Raw genomic sequence first — 11521 nt, 5'->3', positions numbered from 1 at the left:
GCTTCAAATGGAGTCATCTCAGTACTCGTGTGATAGCTATTATTATATGAGAATTCCACAAGTGGTAGAGAATCTTGCCAAGCAGTGTTAAAATCTAACACCACAGATCTAAGAATATCCTCAAGTGTCTGAATAGTTCGTTCTGACTGTCCGTCAGTTTGAGGATGATATGCAGTACTCAAGTGCAAACAAGTACCTAGAGATTGCTGTAGGCTGTGCCAAAAGTGAGATGTGAATAAAGGATCTCGATCATATACGATAGACTTTGGCACTCCATGCAATCTGACCACTTCTTTTATCATAGATCTCTGTCATCTGGTCATGTCTGTATGTCATCTTATATGGAATAAAGCATGTTGAATTCGTCAATCTATCAATAATAACCCAAATGGCATCACAACCTCGGGATGAACGTGGTAGCTTCGTAACGAAATCAATAGAAATATGATTCCACTTCCATTCAAGAACAGATAAGCTATGCAATAAACCAATTGGTTTCTTCCTTTCGGCCTTCACTTGTTGACAATTCAGACAACGAGATACATATGCAGTGACATCAGACTTCATCTATTTCCACCAGTACTGGTTTTTCAAATCATTGTACATCTTTCTACCACCAGGATGAACACTGAATTTACTGTTATGTGCTTCTTTTAATATCTCCTGTCTCAAATCAAAAACATCTGGAATAACAATTTTGTTATTAACATATAAAACATTATCATCCCTAACCTGATATTCAGATTGATGCCCTGATCTGACCATCTCGATAGACCTTTGAATACTCTGATCATATTTCTGTGCTTCTTTCATTCGAATTAACAGCTCTGGTTCAGCTCGAATAGAACAAACTCTCATTGGCCTTATACCTATCTCAAATATCAATCCAGAAATACAACAATCTTCTATTAAATTGGATACACCTATAGTAGATAAGGATAGATCACATACCTTCCTACTTAGGGCATCTGCAGCGGCATTCGACTTTCCTGGATAATATTTGATTTCGCAATCAAAATCTTTCAATAAATCGAGCCATCTTCATTGCCTCATGTTTAGTTCAGACTGCGAAAACAGATATTTCAAACTCTTATGATCAGAATAAATCTCAAACTTCTCACCGTAAGGATGATGTCGCCAAATCTTCAATGCAAATACAATGGCTGCCAATTCAAGATCATGAATTAGGTATCGAATCTCACGTGGCTTCAACTGTCTCGAGGCATAAGCAATATGTAACGCCCCAAATTTATCTTAATTGAGTTTATTTGAGATAATCGGAGATTATAGAATTCAAGAGCCGATTTGATTTTGATCAGGGTCTATTTTGCAATTTTTGGATTTTTTAGGGACTAAAGCGCAATTATGGAGTTTTTTAGATATTTATAGCTTGAATTAACTTTTATTTTCACTCCATCTCCTCCCCCATCTTGCCTCCCTCCATTGAAGGCACCCAAAGCTTTCTTCAAGCTTTGTGATTTCGGTTTACGGTCGATCCGTCCTTTAGAATTTAAATCCGAAGGCAGATTAGCGATTACGGAAGCGAGAGCTTCGTTCTATAGTAAGTATTTCTCCGATCAGTTATACTTCTATTTTTGGATATTGTTAGAATCGATTGAGTTTTGGTTATGTCGTTCTTGAGATAGTTCTTATCGATTATTCTCAGTCGAGTTTGAATTAGAGCGTCATTCGGATTTGTTATGATTTTTGGAAGCATAATTCGAAAATGGAGATTTTGTGATTTTTTGGATTTGAATTTTTATTGATGTTTTAACATTGTTTTGAGTTTTTTGCGATGCTATAACGCTGTCTGTATTTCTGGTTTGATCAGTATATAGCCGTTATACCGCCAGTTTGAGTTTTGGGATTTTGAACCGTTTGAGTTGTTGAACTTTTGGCTATTGAGTTTTTTCGTCGTTGTGATCTTCTTTTGCCTCCGTACAGATTCGTTTGAAGTTTGTTGAGCCCAGAGTTAGCAGAAGTCGAACGTCGAAGAGATTAGAAGAAGAGCGGTAAAGAGTTTACCTTGAGTGTTTGTTGTTTTTGGTTGTATAGATTTTGATATAACCTTTTATTGTAGCTTATCCAGAGTTGAAGCTATTCGAGTCAAAAGGTACAAGCAGACATCGTTTTAGCGGGATAGCACACTCGAGACAGTTGGTTTTTAGATTCCCTTAAATAACATACTTGCATCAATACTTGTTCTAGAATGGGGAACTTGTATTTTGTTGTTTGAACTTTTGTTATATGGATTAATGCTTTACGTTTTTCTTATGCATTCATCTCGAGCCTAAATATTTGATTTTCAGCGGGCTGTACGCCCTTTTTGTTAGACGTTTTGGGGGATATAATCGAGTGGCCTGGGTGTAGAAGTTCACCTAGTGTCAGCATACTCCTTGTAGTCGCACCAAAGTCTAGAGGATGGAGATACATGGCACCACCTCGATCGGGAGAGTCGGTGAGTTGTTACGTGATCTCATTCTCGGGATCCCAAAAGCATAGCAGCAATCCCTTGTTTATCAGAGTTGATATCCCGATTTTAAAGACATGCATTTCATTCGTATTAACATTGAATATGTTGTCTTTATTTCATGTTATTGAGATATTACTTGTTATTGCATGTTATGTTTCTTTTACTGGGAATATCATTCTCACCAGAGTTATCCGGCTGTTGCTTTGTTTTGTATGTGTACTTGGCAACAGGTGGGGCAGGATCGAGTCAACGAAGACTTGGTTAGCATCGGGATCGAGGAATAGAAGTGAGACTCGGTTTAGAAGTCGAAACATCATGTCAATCTAGTTATATGTTGGAACATGTTTAGAACTCGAACTTCTTAATATCTGTTGTATCGTTTATGCAATTATTGAGGTTTGTATGCTGTTGTTGCATGTATTTTGTACCTCATTATGTATTGAATGGATTTATTAAGTTGAGTTGGCAAGTTTAATTCTGAGTTTTGTTCAGATCTGCCTTCGCTCGATCGGTAGAGTTTGACCGATCGAGCGAGGGAGCTGTAATCTGTTCTATGTTTTTATAAGAGCTTGACCGCTCAATCGGTTGAACTTTACCGATCGAGCGGAGTTGTTGTTCTTCCGGGCAGAAGGTTTTGAAACTTTGCTCGCTCGATCGGTTGAGTTCTACCGATCGAGCGAGGCACTGTTCATTTCAAAAAATTTTTTTTTATGGCTTTTAATCTTGGATCTTGTATGCTTAGTTATTGTTTAACCCGATATTAGATGATTAGAACCGAGGTCTCACATTAAGTGGTATCAGAGAGATAAGTTCTTGGTTGAACTAGAAGTGAGCGGGGTAGATCGAGTCCTCGCATGTGATTGAGTTATTTTATTGTTTATTTAATTCCATGCGAGCATGCTTTATTATTTGAGAATTATTTGAATTACATGATTATGTGATTTAATTTATAAAGCATGGACTACTTGAGATATAACTATTTTTGTTATCGACTTGTATCCGAAATTCTGAGAAGTTGAAGGGCACCGAATTGTAGCGATTGAGATATCTTGTGTCCTAACTTTGATTATCAGAAGGGTCCTAATTAACAGAAATCCACCGCCAGTTACTCCTCCGAACGAGCAAGCTAGTATCAAAATTGATCTGATGGATGCCACAACAACGCCTATGGAAACCCTACTAAAGAGGTTTCAGTCGTTTAACCTGCCAATCTTGCAGGGTACAGAGAATCCTGTTGACTGTGAGAGCTGGTTGGACGCCATTTACCAGTTTTTCGATTCCCTTGATTATTCAGATGACCGCCAAACCAGGTTAGTCATTCATCAGTTGCGGGGTGTTGCTAAGAACTTGTGGATCACGATGAAGAGAGCCATTGAAAATCGAGGTACAACTATTAACTGGAATCTTTTCAAATCTGAGTTTTATAAGCTGTTTTTCCCAGTTTTGTACCGAAGGATAAGGGAGCAGAGTTTGCTACTCTGAATCAAGGAAACTTAAATATCGAGGAGTATGTAGCCAAGTTTGATAGTTTGCTGAGATTTGCACCGCACATTGCCAACAACGAAGAAGCAAAAGTCGACCAGTTCATTAATAGTTTGAACCCCGACATCTTCACGTTGGTAAACATTGTTAGGCCTGATAATTTTTTGGATGCCATGAATCATGCAAAGGGAGCTGAAGCAGGTTTGTTGAGACAGATAGGAGCTCCATTTTGTCCTCAGTAGCCGAGACAGTCTCAGAATCAACCGTCTCAGTATCAAAATCAGCCATCGCAGTATCAGAACCAACCACAGAGGTATGAAGGAGGAAGCAGTGGGGGTAAGAGAAAGGATCATTTCAGAGCCAAAGGGAAACAGTTCAAGAAGCCAAGAAACAATTCTTCTAGCTCCAGTGGCTCCAAGCAGTTCGGTTCAGGACAGAGTTCTGGATTTTCATCTTCGTTCTATAACAAGTGTGGAGGTAGACACTCCCAAGAGCAGTGTGTAGGAGTCTTTGGGAACTGCAATATCTGTCAGCATCCAGGATACTTTGCTAAGGTGTTTCCTCAGTGAGGTAAATATCGAGCTCAGAGTGGGAGTTCTTCTAGACCTATAGCTCAACCTAAGAGGCAGACTTCTGCGGTTCACTCCTTCCAGCCTCATCAACAGAACAGACAGGGAGGTAACCCGAGTGCGAACCAGCCTCCGAGACAGCAGGCACGAGTCTTTGCTTTGACTGAGGATCAGGCTCAGGCAGCACCTGACGATGTTATAGCAGGTAACTATTCAATTTTTTGTTATTCTGCTCTTGTATTGATAGATACAGGTGCTTCTCATTCCTTTATCTCTGAAAAATTTGTGTTGATGCATCCTTTGCCTATTGAGCTTTTGGCTACTGTAGTAGCTGTTACTTCACCTTTGGGTGGAGGAATTGTTTCTGTCAGATTAGTCAGGAACTGTGAACTTCGATTTGAGGAGAATTTGTTATAATTCGACTGTATTGTACTTGGGCTGTTAGATTTTGACTGTATTGTTGGTATAGATGCTTTAACCAAGTACAGGGAAACCGTCGATTGTTTTTAGAAGGTTGTCAGATTCAGACCTGAAATGGCAGACGAGTGGAAATTCTTCGGTAAGGGTTCTCGAGCTAGAATTCCTTTGATTTTTGTGTTGTCAATGACTCGTTTGTTACAGAGAGGTGCAGAAGGATTATTGGTTTATGCAGTTGACGTACTGAAATCTAGCCCAGAATTGGTTGATATACTAGTGGTTAGAGAATTTGCTGACGTCTTTTCGGATGATATTCCTGGATTGCCGCCTATTCGAGAGATCGAATTCAGCATTGATTTATTGTAAGGTACTCAACCGATTTCCAAAGTTCCTTATCTTATGGCACCGGTTGAATTGAGAGAATTGAAAGAACAGCTTGAGGATTTGATTTCCAAGGGATACATCAGACCTAGTGTGTCGCCTTGGGGTGCTCCTGTTCTCTTTGTACGAAAGAAGGATGGTTCTATGCGGCTCAGTATTGATTACCGTTAACTGAATCAAGCTACGGTAAAGAACATGTATCTTTTACCCCGAATAGATGACCTTTTTGATCAACTGCAGGGTTCTTCTATCTATTCGAAGATTGATCTGAGGCTGGGATATCATCAGCTGAGAGTGCGAGAGGAATATATTCCTAAGACCGCATTCAGAACGAGGTATGGTCATTTCGAGTTTATAGTCATGCCGTTCGGTTTGACTAACGCTCCAGCGGTTTTTATGGGTTTAATGAACCGTATCTTTCAGCGTTATTTGGATGAGTTTGTTATTATCTTCATCGATAATATTTTTATCTATTCAAAGAACCGTACTGACCATGCAGAGCATTTGAGGATTGTCTTGCAGATTTTGCGGGCTGAACAGTTGTTTGTCAAGCTGTCTAAGTGTGAGTTTTGGTTGGACCGAGTTGTCTTCCTCGGTCATTGACCGGCTATTTCGGTATGAATAAAATTCTACTGGCAAGCGAACCAGGTCAAATTATAATAAAGTGGACAACGGTCCAGATGTCGAACCCACAGGGACTGTAAAAATATGATTACCAAAATATATTTATTTCTACTTAATCTAGGCTAATTAAAAAGAGCGATTTCAGGTTTTTAAACTAATAACTAAAATTGCAATAAAACTCAAATTAATTAAAATAAAGCTGGAATATTTTGGATTACTTAAAATTTGGGAAAAACTTCGATCAAGGACACACGTAGGTACCAGACAATTCACACAACAAGCAATCTATCTAAGATATCAGACTTAATTATAATTTACGGGAATTTTCCTAAATTGTTCGAAAGACTATTTCTAGAACAATCAAACCTATTCAAATTTGATGGATTAATATTTCATAATTCTAATCAAATCCAAATGCATAAACACTGTGAAAATTCAGTAAACACCTAAACCGCATAATGAAATCGAATTCTATTTCTAGTCAGTTTTACACTATGTTGAAAACCAAAGTGATCGAATTCGAAACCTCCTCTGTACAAATTGGAATCGATTAACAAGCAAACAAATAACTGGCCAAGAAATTTGTAAGGCAAAGATAAATCTGATAATCAATAAACTCAATTAAGTCTGAAAATCTCAAATAAATAAATCAAGTTTTTACATAAACTGTCTGGCCCAATCACGTGGCCTTGATCGAAATAAAGAAACTACTCACTAATAAACATAATTCAATAATCCAAAATTAAAAACATAAAATAAAAATACTAGAATAGCAGAAAATCTGAAGAACTCGCTCCTAGCCGCCGCCTGTGCTCCCAAAAGATCCAAAAGTCCGGAAAAAGAGCATAAAAATTCTATTTATAGGGCCGCGCCAATTGGAATCCAATTCAAACTAAAAATCTCGAAACTTAGGTCATGCGGACACGCGTGCGCATGCCTAGGACGTCTCGCGCGCGCGTAGTGTTAAAAAACAGCGAATTCTCAATCAACTCGCGCGCGCGGCTTCCCTGTAAGCTCTCTGGTCATCCCTTCTGCGCACGCGCGAGAAAGAGGCTCGCGCGCGCGCGGCTTTAACGCACAGAAATCCCAAATTTTGATTAATTTCCTACAAAATTCAACCAGGTGAGTCTAATGCAAACACATAACATAAAACACTAATAAAACTAACGAAAAATAACTTAAATGCATGCAAACTAAACACAAAATGCTATAAAATAATGCATACTAACTGCACTTATCAACACCCTCATACTTAACTCTTGCTCGCCCTCGAGCAAGACATGCAAAAACAAAATGCAAACAAAAACATAAGTAAGGACAAGTCATGAATGTGCACAGCCTCTGAGAAGTTCAATTACCAACAAAAATCACAGACATGCTCTCAACTTTTCATAATACACTTTCGGTTTTACGTAAACGTGTGTGTGTGAAATGTCATTCCAGTTTCATACAACTTAGACCGAATTCGTCTCAAATCTGCTTAGCAACCTATGACAAATCAGTGCAAGTTTCACTTTTCAAGTGTCCATTCATTCCAACGATCTCTAGACATACCCACCTCCCTTGAGATAATGAATTACACACCTCCGGATTTTGCACCCGGTATTGCATTAGCCCCAATAATTACCCGCTGACTTAGCTACAACTGGATAGGATATGAAAAATCATTCTATTTTTTCTTTCTAATCCCCTCATCTATAGCCCGGATGGAGCATCAATCCCATTTAACCCGCATACTTAGCCTTAAATTTAATCTTTTATAGGATTTTAATCCTTTCAAGGCCCGGATGGAATTGTATAAAACTCTTTTTTTTTTTTCTCTAGGTGCGCCCAAGATCATAAGTGTAAACTAGAGCCTCATCAAAATTCATAGTACACAATCAAGATTCACAAACCACCTATTGCCGTGCAATGGTCAAACAGACAAAAACTTCATCAAATCTTTTGTTACAGTCCACTGGTCTAACATTAGTGCTTAAAAATATTCACGGTTCAACCTACAGTTTCTCATGTCAAGCCAAGAGCAAAATTTTTCAAATTTTTTTTTTTTTCAAACTTCATCATCATAGGCTACCATGACTTATCCTACCCATGCAGGACAACACAAACAACAACAAAAACACACTATATGCAAACAGACATGAAACGAACTTTATGCAACACAAACACAAAACATAATGGAATAAACTAGTCTACCCCCCATACTTATCCAAAGCATTGCCCTCAATGCTTCAGAACAATAAACAGAATGCAAACAAACACACAATGTAATGAAAAACAAAAATAACACTCCCCTGGTTTTCGATGCATTCTCTTCCTTCTTGACAGTATCCTCTGGGACGGTATCAGTAGTCTAGATTATCGGCGGGCACGACCAACTGGCATGGGAAAGAAACAATAATCAAATAAAAACAAAATAAAAACCAAAAACATAATAAAAAAAAACAAAAACACTGGGTTGCCTCCCAGTCAGCGCTAAATTTATAGTCTATAGCCCGACTATACTCCTCTTTGATTGGCGAAATTCAAGGTGGTTTATCCACCGTCTGTGAAAAACTCGAATCAGTCCTGCACTTGCATGCTACATCATTAAAGAACTTGTGCAAGGGATTAATTCCTACAGACAACTGCACCTGCAGACATGCACCAACATCATGCATCTCATCAACCAAACGAATAACAGAACAAGATTTCAAAATTGGGCTCTCAGTAGCCAACTTAGACATAGTAAAAACTACTTGTTAATCGTTCAATCTCAGAACCAACTCTCCCTTCTCAACATCAACTAGGGCTCTACTAGCAGCAAGAAAAGGACGCCCTAAAATCAGTGGAACCTCACAGTCCTCATCCATGTCAAGAATAACAAAATCTATAGGGTATATAAAGTGTTCTATCTTGACTAGGACATTCTCTACGATCCCTCTCGGATATTTAATAGAACCATCAGCAAATTTAAGAGAGATAGCAGCAAGTTTTATATTTTCAACTCCTAATTTTCGAGCAATAGAATAAGGCATTAAATTAATGCTCGACCCAAGATCACACAACACATTCTCAAAAGACAAACTTCCAATATGACAGGGTATAGAAAAACTCCCTGGATCCTGAGATTTTGTTGGAAGCTTCTTTTGCAACACCGCCGAGCACTCTTCCTTCATTGTGACTTGCGTAAGATCATTCAGCTTCTTTTTATTTTTCAGCAAGTCTTTCAGAAACTTTGCATATCTCGACATCTGAGCTAAAGCATCTGCAAAAGGTATGTTAATATGCAGTTTCTTGAAAATTTCAAGAAACTTCTTAAATTGAGAATCAAATAATAGTTGCTTAGCTCTAAGAGGGAAAGGTAAAGTAGATAAATCAACATTTTTATTAACTTCAAATTTTGAAGTCTTACCTTTCTTACCTGTCGTGGAGGATTTTTCTGTACGCACCTCCTCTTTTTCTTCATCAATTTTCGGCCCTTCCACAGCCTTCTCGTCTTCCGGTTGCTTCTCAGACTGTTCAGATTGTGATCTCGTCACTACCATAATTGCATTCATGCTTTTGGGATTGAGCTCAGTGTTGCTCGGTAGAGATCCAGTAGGACGATTTGACAATTGGGAAGCAATTTGACCCATCTGACTTTCCAACCTCTGCATCATAGCTTCTTGATTTTGTAAATGAGCCTCAGTACCCGCCACATATTTCATCATTATTTCCTCGAAGCTCGGCTTCTTCTCCTCTTGCTTGGACTGCCAGTTCTGATTATAATTATTGTTGTAGGAGTTGTACGGCTGCCGTCCTTGATTTCCCATAAAATTTACAACATCAACTTCAAACAACTGCTGATCCTCTTTCAGATTCCCTTGTGTTGGCGCTGTTTTCATGAGTGCCACTTGATGTGTTAGAGAGTCGATCTTAGCGTTCAGGGCCATCAAAGCATCGACCTCTAGAATTCCACCCTTCTTTTCCTTCTTTACATCCGGCCACCCAATATTACTCTCTGCCATGTTGCCAATGATCTCTCAAGCTTCAGCTGGCGTCTTCCTGAATAAGCATCCATTGGCGGCAGCATCCAGCATAGATCGAACCGACTGATCGGTTCCGTTGTAGAACGTCTGGGTCTGCTGGCTTTGAGTAAGATTATGCTGAGGACATGTCCTCAACATCTTTTTGAACCTGGTCCATGCCCCATGTAGAGATTCTCCCTCCTTTTACTTGAAAGCTATAATATCAGAGAATAACTTAGCCATCTTCGTAGGAGGGAAATATTTCTTTAGGAATTCTTGGACAAGCCCCGTCCAAGTAGTAATAGAACCAGTCGGCAGGTCATCAAGCCACTCCAAGGCTTCGCACTGTAGAGAGAATGGGAATAACCGCAGTCTTACTGCATCAGAGGTTACCCCATTGAACTTGAATGTGTCGCAGATTGACAAGAATCGCTCTAGATGAGCGTAAGGATCCTCAGTAGACGTGCCTCCAAACCGTGCTTGAAGTTGGATCATCTGAATAGTGGAGGGTTTAAGCTCAAAGTTGTTCGCCTCAACAGCGGGGCGAACGATGCTGGATCCATAACCTTCAACCGGAGGCCTAATAAGATCCCAAACAGTGCGGTTGCCAACTTCTTCTGCCATCTCTTCCTCAGACTCAGAACTAAATTCCAGATTAAGATCTCTCTTAGCACAACGAATTTTTCTGAGTGTGCGTTCTATCTCCAAGTCGAGTGGTAAGAGATTTTTAAAAAATCTAGATCGACGCATGCACTAGCAGACGAGTATCTGACAAACAAAAAGAAAATAAAAATTCAGAATTTTAAATAAAATAAAAAAAACAGTCTAATCTCAAGCAAAATAAAAATTCTGATATCAAAACAGTCCCCGGCAACGGCGCCAAAAACTTGACCGGCTATTTCGGTATGAATAAAATTCTACTGGCAAGCGAACCAGGTCAAATTATAATAAAGTGGACAACGGTCCAGATGTCGAACCCACAGGGACTGTAAAAATATGATTACCAAAATATATTTATTTCTACTTAATCTAGGCTAATTAAAAAGAGCGATTTCAGGTTTTTAAACTAATAACTAAAATTGCAATAAAACTCAAATTAATTAAAATAAAGCTGGAATATTTTGGATTACTTAAAATTTGGGAAAAACTTCGATCAAGGACACACGTAGGTACCAGACAATTCACACAACAAGCAATCTATCTAAGATATCAGACTTAATTATAATTTACGGGAATTTTCCTAAATTGTTCGAAAGACTATTTCTAGAACAATCAAACCTATTCAAATTTGACGGATTAATATTTCATAATTCTAATCAAATCCAAATGCATAAACACTGTGAAAATTCAATAAACACCTAAACCGCATAATGAAACCGAATTCTATTTCTAGTCAGTTTTACACTATGTTGAAAACCAAAGTGATCGAATTCGAAACCTCCTCTGTACAAATTGGAATCGATTAACAAGCAAACAAATAACTGGCCAAGAAATTTGTAAGGCAAAGATAAATCTGATAATCAATAAACTCAATTAAGTCTGAAAATCTCAAATAAATAAATCAAGTTTTTACATAAACTGTCTGG

The sequence above is a fragment of the Henckelia pumila genome, chromosome 4, assembly GCF_033568475.1.
Source record: "Henckelia pumila isolate YLH828 chromosome 4, ASM3356847v2, whole genome shotgun sequence".
NCBI classification, from domain to species: Eukaryota; Viridiplantae; Streptophyta; class Magnoliopsida; order Lamiales; family Gesneriaceae; genus Henckelia; species Henckelia pumila.
Note: the sequence above shows the minus strand (reverse complement) of the source record.